At 39.5% G+C, this 13,794-nt stretch overlaps 1 protein-coding gene across 1 annotated transcript in view; it reads right to left on the bottom strand.

Annotated features, from left to right (window-relative positions):
• The window catches only part of GALNTL6 (polypeptide N-acetylgalactosaminyltransferase like 6), a 541,487-nt gene that overhangs the window by 331,125 nt on the left and 196,568 nt on the right, over positions 1-13,794 (bottom strand). The gene's annotated exons all lie outside the window — the stretch shown is intronic.

The raw sequence follows: 13,794 nt of genomic DNA, 5'->3' as shown, positions 1-13,794 counted from the left end.
TGAGAGTGTGTGCATTTTTAACTTTGGACTGTATTCAATAAGGTTGCTGTGCCCTCATAGATATGGTTTGCAAAAAAGAAAAAGCATTTCACGATTCAACTCCAGAAGCAAGCAGAAACACATGTTTCTGGATCAGGACAGGTCAGCAAAGTAGTCTTCTACAAGGTCCACTGATAAGCCCCATTCTGGAAAAGAGCATTTCCCAGTTTCTGCCTGTTCCTGGAAACAGTCACTTTCCTTTCAGCAAGAGCCAGTCCTCCTAGCGCATAGGACAGCCAGAATTCCATCCTTTGTTTCTCTTTCTCTGTAGCATTTTACTTTTCAAATGCAAATAACTTTGGTCATCTCTGAAGAAAATTAGAATGAAATGAAATTAAAATTAAACTAATGAAGATGGCAGCTCTGTTCAAAACTGCCAGTAAAAACCTCTTAAAATAATCAGTACTAAAACTGATGTTAAAACATCAGTAGGTCAAGTCAGTCTTCCTGAAGGCTGTGCTAAGAAAAATGGTAAAGATTAAAATACTGAGGTGTATATTATACTATGCACTATTTGTCCCCTCAGCCTTGGTATTTTATGCCTGTTTTTATGTTTTTCTTGCATAATTTAGTTTAATCTTCCATTTGAATCATGTCTAGATATAATATTTCCCAGTAGCCCTTGCAGTAACTTGAATCTCTAGCCTGGAAAAGAAGGTTGCCATTCCTGAGAGAAGAAAGGGACAAAGGCCGGAAAAGAATAAAACCAGGAGGGCAGGGACTAAAAGAGGCCCATAGCCTGGGAGTCAGTCTGTGGAGGCTGGCCAAGCCCTGAGTGGGAACTGTGAGAGTTGAAATGGAAGCATTTTGGAGCTGGAGTCTGTTTGACCCTGTGTCTGTCCACATGATCTGCTTGATATTGTCCTTCTACTTGGTCATCCTTCAGTTCTCACCACCATCTCACCACCTGGCATTGGAAACAGGCTCCCAAAGGAGTCCTGGCTATTGTTCCTGCTGCATAATTTTAGACAGGGTGTGAAAATGAGGTAAGTGGAACTTTTTAGAAGTTAGGTTAATTGGTTTTCTGTTGTAGTTTTCACCGGCTGTTCATTTAACAACTGTTAGTTTACTAGCTTGGTTGTCATACATGTTGCATATTGCTTACTTCTTTTATGCAGCAGTGGCCAAATGTGAATGAATACATAAGATCTATATGAGCAGTTTGGAAGCAGAAGCATTTTGACCATTGTTCTCCAGATGGAAGGCATTGGGAAAGCCTTGAAAAGAGGAGCCAGAACCTATGGAGAACCAGTGTTGAACTGGAAACCACAGCAGCTGTGTTGTCCAGTCCTCATGTGCCACCCTCTAAAGGCACAACTTCCCTGTGGAATTTAACACTGTACCTATTGTTGGTAGAGTTCTGTAGCCCACCAACACCAGTGTAGGGTTAGCTGACCTATTGCCTTCTGCATTTTCCTCCAAGCCTGACTGAACAGGCACATAATGCATTATTATCTCATTACAGCAATGAATAAGGAGGCATAGCTTGAGTAAGGAGACATAGGCATAGCAACTGCCATTCAAGATAACAAACCATGGTGAACAATTCACAGTTCATAATCACAAAATAAACTATGGTTCTTCTTCACAGGTTGTCCCTGGATAAAAGCTATGGCTGGTTAATGGAGCTCAGGACAGTCAACTGAACAACCCACATTTTAACAGCCACACACAATTCGACAACAACCCTCACTCAACATTACAACCCTCAACTTTTGTTGTAAGCCGCCCCGAGCCTTCGGCGAATGGGGCGGCATAAAAATGTTTTAATAAATAAAAAATAAAAATAAACATACTCTCCATCCTTGAGCGTGGGTTATGTTGTCTGAACCTAGTCATACCAAACACTAAAATCCTATGTATTTCAGTATCCTGCATATTCAACATGTGTTGGACTTCTGCAGTTTCACCAGCCCTTACCAACACATTCTCTCACATATCTGCAGAAATGTAAGGTCTAGAAATGCTTATTTTTGCTTGTTTTTTTTTTTAACATGGAGGTTATCGGGAAATGCTTTCTTTCCTCGGTATTATGTTTTGCACTTTTTCAACACTTGCAGAGTTTTGTAGCATGCATCAAACCCCGAGTTACGGGGCAACAAGAGAAACTGGAACAATCCAATTGCAAGTATTGTACTAGTCACCAGCTAACTCAAATGTCAGGTACAAGCCTTTCTATGGACTTTGAGTCCAATGTACTCTTTTTTATCAACAGTAATCCATTTCTGACATGGCCATCCTAGGAAAAGCTCTCGCAGCTGTGTAAATGTAGTTTCAACTTTTAAATGAGCAAGTTGCAACACTGAGAAATAAACCAATTTTCTGTATTGCAAAGAGGAGCTCAATAATGCAGAATCAGAGAATATGCTCTAATATGAACAAAGGGTCCTGTATTCTAAAGTGGTACATTATTAAAGGATAAATTAGCAGATTTTCATGTTGCTTTACAGCATAGAAAATGAATTAACTCCAAACCGGATCCTCTCTCATGTCAACTGAATTGATCATTCTTTCATGTTGAAATTCCAACAACAACAACAACAGAAGATTCTCTTGCCCTTGTTTTGAGAATATGACTAGAAATAACAAGCTAGTTATTAAATGTTGCAGGACCAAAGGGAAATAGCATAGCTACATTTATTCTCTGATATTTTGTACTGCTTAAGCTGTAGATTAAATAGACGGATGTTGTATTACCCAGCTTTAGCACTGTCAGTCATGCTTATTTGCTTTCCCTTGATCGCCTGGAATAGTTACTTTCCTCCTCTGATGGCAGGAAACTTTAGTTTAACTATTCAGCAAACTCCCTGAAGTATTTCAAATTTCCCCAGATAATATAGCAATTTCAGCTGCCCAGTATTAATACACCCAAAGCCTTATTTGAGCACGAAATGGAAACCTTCATTTTCAGAAGGAGTGAAACATTTCAAACCAAGCTTGCTTCACAAATTTATGTACTAACTTATTTTTCTACACATTGCCTGTATTCTGACAGGAATGATGAGTTAAAATACAAGGTCAGCTACTTGAAATGCAATCTGTGTTTTTCTTACTGGAATAAGTGCACTCCTCAACATATACTTGTGTGGAGCAGGATTAGTGTTAGTGAATAGACACTCTCATAATGTGTAATTTGCTCCCTGAGCTACACATCCAATATTATGGATACCAGGGAATGGGGGTCATTAAGACAACATAAATGACATGCCCATCTTTTGCATTGCCAAGCACTGTGGCCCTCCAGCAAAGATACAGGGAGTCTACCATCTCAAGAGTAAGAGTACCCCTCAGAAGTATGAGAGCTCTTCAAAAGCAGGGGATTCCTCAGGAGTAGGTATGCTGATGCCCTGGATTATTTTTTTATTTAGTATATTTTTACACTGCCAATCACTTCGAAGTCTCCCGGGGGTAATTTACAAAATCTAAATGCAATAATAAGTATAAAACAATCATTGTAAACTCACCATAAAATACAATAATGCACCAATGCAATATTACAATTTTATATATTATAGCCACTGCAGATACAGTGTGTGCGCGTGCGTGTATGAGAATAAAATCTGGCACCAAAAGGAACATAAAGTGGGCAGCACTTCTGACTTAGACAGAAGAGACTGGCTGGATTGCACCAAAGGATGCTGAACTTCTTTCCTTCCTGCAACAGATTCTTCTGAACAGGAAGCAAAGCTGTTATTGCAGTGGGGCCAGCAAAGGATAATGTGGGACACCCCCTCCCCCAGTTTGCCCTCTCCCTAAACGCTCTATGATATGCATATCCATCCATACAACAATCTAATCTGTGTCACTTTGTATGTGTTCACCCAAACAAATCTTTGTTTAAGCAAAGATTTAAATGAAATAACAATATTTAGGAATCACTTTACATTAAAATAAATTTATGAGTGCTGTGCAAAGCAATACTGTATAAAATCATAACTGAATATTGCCTGTTATCGCTGAACAGAAAGACAAGATTACCTTTCTGGGAATCTTTGTCTGTAGAATGATCTACACAGAAAACTGCATTTAAATAAAGCTGGTTTGTGTAGCTGGCCAGTTCTTATCCAAAATTTGCAAAGATCAGATTCAGCAAGTATATGCTTTTCCCTTTCCTCTACCTATCATACGAATGGACACTTCCCTACTCATTTTTATATAGAGCTTTTTTAAATGCCAGTGATTAAACCATGTGGTACAATGCCGTGTGGACATTTGCCTTTTTCTTATTCAAGATGGTGAGGAAGGCAAGTTGGGGTGGGGATCAATATTACAGTGACTTATGGGGCTTTATCTTCACCCCTTAATTTTATAGAAGAATTAAGTACAATGACCTAGGAAGTCATTTCTGACAAGCAGAATTCAGACATAATAATTCTTCTAATGAGGCCTGTTGTGAGGGAAGAAATGAACATTAGTGACCCTTAGGGAATTAGATTTAATAACATTTTCTCCATGCACACACAGTAGGAGACTTTTTCTTATTCAGTGAGCCTGAAGGGGATTTTTAGGAATTTCTGAAAACTTCAGAGCTATATTCCGTGAGGCAAGCAAGGAATTTTAAATTAAGGGGTGTGAAAATTTGAAGCTGTCTGCAGTTCCTTGAGTGCTGATTTCCCTTGTCAGCAGCTGAACATCTAGGAGGCCTTTCCTTTTGATGTTGTTCTATGGCTTAACAAGATTATTTTAAAGCATTTTAGAAAATACTTTCCCTGACTTGCTGCTGCCTAAGTCAAAGTAACTCAAACTTCCATTTGAGAAACCCAGTCATTGAAGTGCCATTTCTATGGCTGAAAAAGTTATAACCTCAACAGAAATTATTATTCAGTATTACATTAGAAAACCCAAGGAGTCATGAGAAAAAATAAAACAGTCCACAACAGTAAAATCCAATAGTGTCCCATTAAATAAATTTCAATTTCAAATAAATAAACAGTGTTCGATTAAATAAATTTCAAGCAATGCCTTTCTAGTTTTGGACATCCATGTTAACTTCTGAATGAAGTAAATGGTGTAAGCAATAACAGAAGCTATATATTCGGTCTGTAAGACAGGCAGTCAGAGGAAGTATGATGACTAGCGCTTTGTGGGAATGGGCTGGTGCCAAAGGTAGGAATCACTGGCCATCTGTTGAGGTTCACCACCTTGCAAGAGGGGGCTGCTACCAACCCTCATAGCCTCCTCCTGGTTGCTGCAACTGCTTGTTTGCCTGTTCTCCTAAGCATGCAAGCAGTAGCCAGGGTGAGAAGACTAACAGCAACCTTTGTTGTCTTCAGTGAGTCCAGAGGGAGAAAGCAAGTGAATGGTCAGGGAGGTGGGAAAGAGATGAACCGCACCAGGAAAGAGGACCATGGAGGGTGTCTTGCTGAAGGGCCTCCCAAAATGTGGAAGGAACACTGAAGGGGAAGTTGTCTGTGACAGAAGGAAGGGTGGGTAGGATGGATTAGGCCTTTATATTACCCTAGCTCATCTTGAAAGAAAATTCCTTTCTGAGAAGGAACAAATGGAGGCAAAGAGAAATTAATTCCACATGGAAAATGTACCAGCCTGGGCTAATACTTTGAGTCAAAACAATTAGAGGTATTGCATTGTGTCCATAGTTAGATAGATGTAACACTACCATTTCACAGCTATTTCATGGGACTCTGACTGGGCTGATTCATGGTAGAAGCCCATGCAGACATTAAGTTTCACCAGGCAGTATGCTATCTCACAGTAAAATTTTGGTAACATTAATGCAGCATTTAAATCAACTCAGATTGCTGTGCCTGGTGTGTGGAAACTCTAATGCAAGAAGTGTAAATAGCTAGATTTGAAGAGCAGGCACTCCTGAATTACATTCAGAGAGCCACTGTGGTGCGCTAGATAAAGTTGGACAGAGATTTGGGAGACCCAGCTCTAGTCCTTATTCGGCCATGAAGCTCAGCCTACCCTCCTCGCAGGCCTGTTGCATGAGCTTCTTGGAGGAAAAGCAAGAGTAAAACAGTTCCTTTCAGAAGATAAAATATACAGCACTGTGGCAGCAGTGGTGGAATGGGATTCTACCACAACCCTATGGTAGTAGTACAACAAATCATTTAAAAGAAAGAAAAGATCAGAAATCACCACTATCATTCCCATTCAGTTGAAGGACTCCTGAAATATTCACAGTCTTTCTTCAAATCGTCAAAGCAACTCCAACATTTGCTGCTTCTGAAAGGGACAAGAAATTGGGAACAATCTTTGGTTCGATGCTAGTTGCTACAGAAGAAACAACAGGTCACCTCTGCTTGCTGCCTGTGTAGTGCTTTCCTGGCATATTCTCAGCTTTATCTAGCACTGTTCATGGCTCTTTTATATAACTGTGAAGGGTTAGGGCAAAATCCTATGTATGTTGAGACATAAAAAGGCCTACACTCCCATTTGTAGTTCTTTCTATTATGACTAAGCATGTATAGGATTGTTGTTATTGCTGCTGTTGTTAAATTACATTTTTATCTCACTTGTAATTTTTTTAATTATGGAAGATTCTACCTCATTTGCACCATAGATCTGCATTTGTAATATTGAGGATTTGCTATTTTTAATACCTAGCTTGATAGTTTTTCTTTGGCATTTTCAGCTCTTGCTGTTTTCAAGCATTTTCATGTACTCCGTGTTTTAAAAGTGAGAGGCTGCATATAAATATTTTAAATAATCAATAAAAATAGTTGTTGCCTAGCAAGGCCAGTAACAACTTGGGTTAAAAACTAGACACATCCCCATGACAGACACTGGTGAACAGACCCAGAAATTTGCCTTAAGGTGCATCCAGCAGAATCCTGATAATTGGTTTTGGCCAGAATTCCAAAGCGTGATGTTTTATTTATTTATTTGATTATTGATTGGAATTCAGTGCCATCAGTTTACAAAAAGACAAGCAACTAAAAACATGACAAGACACTAAAGGCAAATTTAAAACCCTTATCAATAATTTAGAGTCGTATTTTAAAAGAATGCATTCTGACTTCCTTTCCTGAACACAAAGAGACCTTCAAAGGGGTTGTGTTTCAGAAAGCGCTTGCCAGCATGCCTAACTGAGGTGTATCAGAATGGAGCAAAGGAGGCTGAAACACCACCAGGTATTTCCCATCTTGGAAGCACCTCTCCCCTTCTCCAAAATGCCAACTAAACCCTTTCTCGGATATCAGAGCTGTCTTCTAACCTTGGAGCTGGAATCCCTGAAAATCCCATGTGAAAGGAGAAAACCAATACCTTGAATTCAGAGAAAGAATTAGCAACCAGCGCAGAGCTTTCAGTACTGCAGTGTTGTGATTACAGTACCACAAATAGGTTAGCTGCAATTTTTGCACCATTTTGTGTTTGCAGACACTTCTAAAGGACAGCCCCAGAGAAAACATACTGCAGTAACTAACCATGGTGCGACCAAGGTATGGTAACTGTTACCAGCTCAGCCTGACTCAGAAATACTGACAACTGGCACACTAGAAGTACTTGTGTAAATGTGCTCCCAAGGAATATGCTCACTGTCTCTGAAGGAACCAAAGATGGTGGAAAATCCAGGAGCACTCTTAAGTTACAAAGCCGATCTTTAAGAAGTGATTCCAACAACAGCCGGTTGGCTTTTAGTTCCTGAACTAAGCATTCTACTCACAAGAACACCTCCATTTTTCCTGGATTTAATCTCAGCTTGTTCACTCTCACAGAGCCCAATATCAAAGTAGGAAACATTCAAGCCTGTTAAATCCATTTACTTGGAACTAATTAACAACGAGCCCTAGAGCTTAGTGTCATCTGCACAGAGAAGGCATCTCATGCCAAGGTTGCTGATGGCCTCTTCTAGCCGTTTCATGTAAACGTTAACAAGTGCCATGGCTCCTACCTTCAGCGTCCTGAGAAAGAACGCCTACTGCAATTGTTTCTGTTATATTGTTTCTGTGATATTATGGCATTTCCAATTGTTCCCAAGGGTACTGAAAATGCTACTTGTGTCTGGGTTTTATGAAATGTATTTAAGTAAATATGATTATGTCCTTTAATTTCAGAAAACAACACTTGAAGAAATAATATATGCATTACAACCAAGGAATGAATACAACCAATGAAGGCCAAATGGATTCCATTTAATGCAGCTTGGATATTTGACAGCACGTATTCTGCAAAATCTAATGTTGACTTTCTTGTCAATTATATTTCCATGCTGCAATAAAGGCAAATATTCTGCAATAGCTGGGAAATCACACATTCAGAACTGTCAGCAGGAAGTTATGCTCCAATAGAAATTGCAGTGCTACTCCAGGATCTGTGTTATCAGCTAAGCAACAATTATTGGTGGGGGCACTGAATTTAATGCAGGCTTCAGCAAGTTGTTCATGACTAACAACTCATATGTTGTCCACCAGCCATGTACTGAGGCTTACCAGTACATAACCCAAATCCCAGACTAACAGTAAATATAGAATATAATATATACTGTCTTTAGTGATTGTACATTGGACAATTACAGTTTGAAGAAGCTACAACACAGAGAGATGTTTTAATGAATGAAATGGTGAATGAGTTCTTTGACTTGGGAATCTTGTCCATCTCTTTATCTTATCACCTATGTCATTATCTTCTGAGATATTGTATGGTTGTATAGACACAGCAACTGAATCAAACATCCCCCCCATGTGTCAACAGGAAGGCAGAGAAGCAGGGATGGTGGCCAAGGATGGGGGGGGGGGGGCAGTGAAGAGCTGCACACAGTCTCTCCCATCTACCCAGTGGGCTTGATTTACAAGATTTATATACTGCTCCACATTTAATAAAATGTTCCAGCACAATAAAAAGAGGAAACATCCTCACTATCATCAACATACAGAATACAAGGCATTCAAATCAGATTGTAGCAATAAAACAATGGCAGTTTAGTCAGGAAAGTCTTGTTTAAATACAAACACTTTCATCAGACACCAAATTGAAACAATTGGTGTGTGGCTGACATCAACAGAAAAGGAATTTAAGAGGGAGGGAGCCAATACACTAGAGGTCTACTCTGAGTGACTCTAAAAGCAATGCAGGTACATGAAAAATCACCAGGATTTCTTCAGCTGATTTGAGATGAAATATTATCCAAACCAACTCCTTCCTATCTTCCACAATTTTTCCTCTGATCCCTTTCCTTTCTTTCAATAATAAACACTGAAGAGAATTGACATTTGCATTGCTGATGTGACCCATCTTGGAAGGGGCATACGCAAGAGTTGCAGGAGTGTTTGGGATGCAAGCTAAATTTAGGTTAAGCTTAGATAAAATTTGTGGCACTGGTGACTGAGCATCAATTCGTGCTCAGTCACCAGTGCCAGGCTCCTGGGGTCCCTAGGAAAAGACAGTCTTGATACTTCCCTGCCTCTCACCACCATCAGCACCAGCTCCTCCTTTACTTTCCATCAGCACAGCTACTGACTTCCTTGGCAGAAGGAGAACCAATGGGGCAGGAAGTGGAGCCATCTTCTGCTCCCATTCCCAGCCCACTGCTGCCTGGGAAGGAGACAGGTGACCAAGCAGGCTACAGTGGTGAAGATAAGGAGCAAGGCCAGTGGCCCCCTCACCAGTGCGTGCCTCAGCAAGGCACAACTATGCCTACCATGAGGCCAGGCTTGGCAGAGCCAGGATGAGGCCGCTCATCCATGGCTTCCCCTTTAAAGTAGATTGCCGTTTAAGCACAAGCTGGGAAGAAAGCTTTGCTGGCTGATACAGCAAGAATTAAATCTGTTGGGCATGCACAATATCTTGTTTTGAAGCAGTTCTCAGAAATCCCAGACTAGCATTTCCTCCAGCCATTTGATACACCTGGTAGACATCTGCAGGCTGCACATTTGTAAGTGGTTTGGGCCAGAAGGGATTACCAACACAGCAGCATTACATGCAACGTCTGTCTCACCATTTGATTTTTACATTAACCTGCAAACCCTATGGGATGCCAGACTAATAAAGTACTACATAGATTTGGAAGATCCATCTCCTCTGGAGAAGATTTAACATCTGGTTCAATTACAGAGAAATACGATGAGCCAAAAAGGTGCATGATTATCAAAGAAATTCACTCACGGATTTTTATTAGATTCCTCAGAGAAACAAAACGTGGCTTCTTTGCCTATGACATTTGAGTGATGAAGTTTAGTAACAGCTGTGTGTCATTGAGTAATTAATTTGTTTTAATTTCATTCCATGAAGATACACATTTGAAGGAGATGCTTCGGCTTAAGATGATAATGTATCATGAACGTTCAACTTCTTAAAAATAAAAAGACATTTATATAAGTTTGTGTGTGCAACTTTTCTTTCCAGTGTGAAGAGAGACACAAAACACGAACAGGATATTCATAGCCATTTATGGCTTATATCACCCTTTTAAAGATGAAATATCATGTATATCAACCTCTTCATTCAATGCTTTTGCCTAACATGCTGAAGTAACACTGGAGCTTTCTGGAACTATATTGTCCAAGCGCATAAGCATGCCAGCCCTTTAATGAGCAAGATCAGCATCCGATCTCATCCTTAGCTAGTAAGATCATTCACGCATGCTGGTATTCTCTAATTTTCAAATGGTGGCTTTTTTCCAGATCTGGGTAATATTTTACTGTACCACTACAATCATCGCCATGGATTAATGGTGAGACAAAGCATATTCTGAAGATCAAGACTGCATGGAAAACAATTTTGCAACCATATCATGAGAATAAGAATTTGAACTGTTATTTAATAATCTGTGCCAGCTGCTGAAATTAATAAACATCATTCTCACTGCATATTTTCAATTTGCAAAACAGTTTAAGATATTCCATGCATGTGTATTATATTTGTATTCCACATTTTTTCCTTCCATGGAACACCAGATGGGTTAAATGATTTTCCTTTCCATTTTATCACTACAACAATCCTGAGAGATTGAGAGTCAGTATTATTCATGACCAAGCGGGGACTAGAACTTGAATTTCTCAGTCCCAGTCCAACATAGTAACTACTGCTCCACACTGATTCTCCCCTTCTCTGAGACAAAGCAAGAAAAATAATTTTAGTATTTAGATTTTTTAAAATTGCTATCAATACTGTTTTCAGGTGTATTATTTGTACTAGCTCAATATGGAACCAGGGACTTTCTTTTCAGGAAAGGCAGTTTTCCCACAATTACCCATCTTCCCCTGCACTATATACCCAGGACAAATATTATAATATTTCTAATGTGCATGTGGTTGATTTGAATCCATTCTGAACCTTAGCAGAACTGTGTTTCCTGAAGGTTGTGTGCTAAATGGAAGATATCACAGAATCATGTCCAAGCTCACCATGTTGCCTGCTCCTAGACCTGCAAATGTCCAGTCAAGGCACAGAGATTTTCAAGAATGACAAAGCACGAAACCAGTCCAGTCCAGAGGTCAATCCATGGGGTCTATCACACCCAGCATCCAGGTCAGTGAAGGATATTTGAAAAAGAGAGAGGCCCAGGTGGGCAGTCAAATCTTTCATGATTTGTAGAGCAAAGTGAGGCACCAAGCTGAAATGCAGCTGTTTGCAGCAACAAGCTAGCTCCAGCTGGGCTACTTTATATCTGGTTGTAAATACCTACAACTAGTTGATCAGGCCAGTGTGTTGCTTTGAGGGAGGTGCTATACTGTGCTTCCTGTTTGAATTTCTGCTGCTCATATCTGATCTTATGCTATTCCATGGGGTGAATTGTCCCCAGCTCTGAATCTCATGATTGGGAAGTTCAGGAATGGCACAGAAGGGGTCGCGTTCATTTGCAAGAGAACGCTGTTAGCTGAAGTGTCCAGTTTCTCCCCTGGCTCTGACTGGGGCCCACAGTGCTAGCTTTCCCCACCTTCTTCTTTAAGAGATAAATTGCGGCCGCCACCGCGAGTAGGACATGACACCATGTTATTCAACCATGTAAAATAGTAACCATATTACTAAGTACAGTTAAGATTAAGTATAGTTTAGGGTTCAGATGACACACTAAACTGTGGTTATCTGGAAAAATGGGCAAGCTTTCAATTTCCTTTTCACAGCCATTCTTGGCAGGGTGGTAAAGGGAGGAGAGGAGACCCCTGGTAAAGGGTAGGCTCATTTCTATAATGCTAAACTGAGCATTTGAATGATCCAGGAGTTATGTCCAAATCAAGGGCATTTAAACACACTTTTAAATCAGACAAAGGGAGAAAAACATGCCACAAAGCCAGCTTTTCTGGATGCAGAAAGTATCTAGATGCTTGTCAAATACCTTTTTGCTAAGCAGGGACTAGAAATATGTATTTGCACCTCTGAGATATTCAGTATGATGTATTTATTTTGATTTATTATCATTTAGCTTACTGTTCCTTACTCCGGCATTTACATTAGTAGAAATAATTAACTGAGCACATTAAAAGGGTAGGGTAAGATTTATGTGATGGCATCTAAATGACTCAACATTCTTTAATTTCTGAAGCCATGCTAATCAGAGGCTCCTATGCTTTATTTTCACAGCAAGGACAGCACTTTAGTTCTTCCCAGCTAATGCATTAATGCCACTGTTTTACATTAGCAAATTCTCCACAATATCTCAAATGATGAAAAATTTCCAATGTATACACATACAAAAGAGGAAAATAACCAAATAATTGTTGCATTGCTAATATTACTATTCAATACAAAAAGCATCCTTGCAAGAGTAATTAATGCAATCAGATTGTGTGTTGGATGTTATAAAATTGTTCCAACGCATGAGCAAGCCTGGTGAAGAACCCTAGTAGAGGAGCACGGATTTTGCTATACACAGCAAATGCATAATTCATGGAATAGGGTTGAATAATATTGGTAATAAGTTATTTACCTTCTTAATAAAAGTGGATGAATCTGCTGTTTTGAGAACTGGCAGATCAATAAGCTTCAGTGTTTTTTCAATAGGCAAGACTGCCTAGTAGTACTTGGTTTTCTTTCTGATATTCACCCCTCACAAGTGTGTGTGTGTGTGTGTGTGTGTGGGTGTGTGTAATGTCACTATATGAAGATAGTCCCCCCACCCTCTGATAAATCTTGCATGGTTGTTGTTGGTTTTTTTTTAAAGTTGGATATCCAGAAAAAGTCATTAAAATTTCTTATTTGATCTGAAAGATATTCCACAAGATAACAGAGAAATGTATAAATATTTTAAAAGGGAGGAGGACCTCCTAGCATATAACATAGGAGTCTGCTGTTTTGCAAAGCTCTGGAGTTCAAGTTTCTTAGTGGAAAATGTGTATATTAGGGTACAGTTGACTGGTGTCAGTCGTCAAGCAAATCCTACCTTCGGTATGGTACGCACAATGAGATAGGTGCTCTTGGCCGAAGTGTTATTCTTTCCAGGCATTATACCTGAATTAAAGGAATCCTGATGCACTGAAAGGTATTTTTGCTGTGCTACTTTAGTGACTGGCCAGTGGGAATTTGTGGAATTTACTTCTGATTTATGAACAGAGTTTTGTTACTGGGTCAAATTACATCAAGAAAAATGCTGAGGTTTCATCTTCTTTGATATATATTGGAGCAGGGGAAAATCTACAAATAACTCCAGGCAAAATTTCATATTGTCTTTGAAACTGCAGATGTTCCAAAGGAGATACAATTCTCTTTAACTGAGAAATTCAATGATAGCTATTACGCTATTATCAGAACTTTGGTCATCAGAACTTTGTAGGCATGAATGTAAAGATCTCTGAATGCATCTAAACAGCAAAGATAGGCAAAATATTATTCCTTGCCTGGCAAACTGAAATT

This window comes from Varanus komodoensis, unplaced genomic scaffold (assembly GCF_004798865.1).
Source record: "Varanus komodoensis strain SLA01 unplaced genomic scaffold, ASM479886v1 scaffold21, whole genome shotgun sequence".
Classification (NCBI taxonomy): Eukaryota; Metazoa; Chordata; class Lepidosauria; order Squamata; family Varanidae; genus Varanus; species Varanus komodoensis.
Note: the sequence above shows the minus strand (reverse complement) of the source record. Positions and strands in the feature narration are given on the sequence as shown.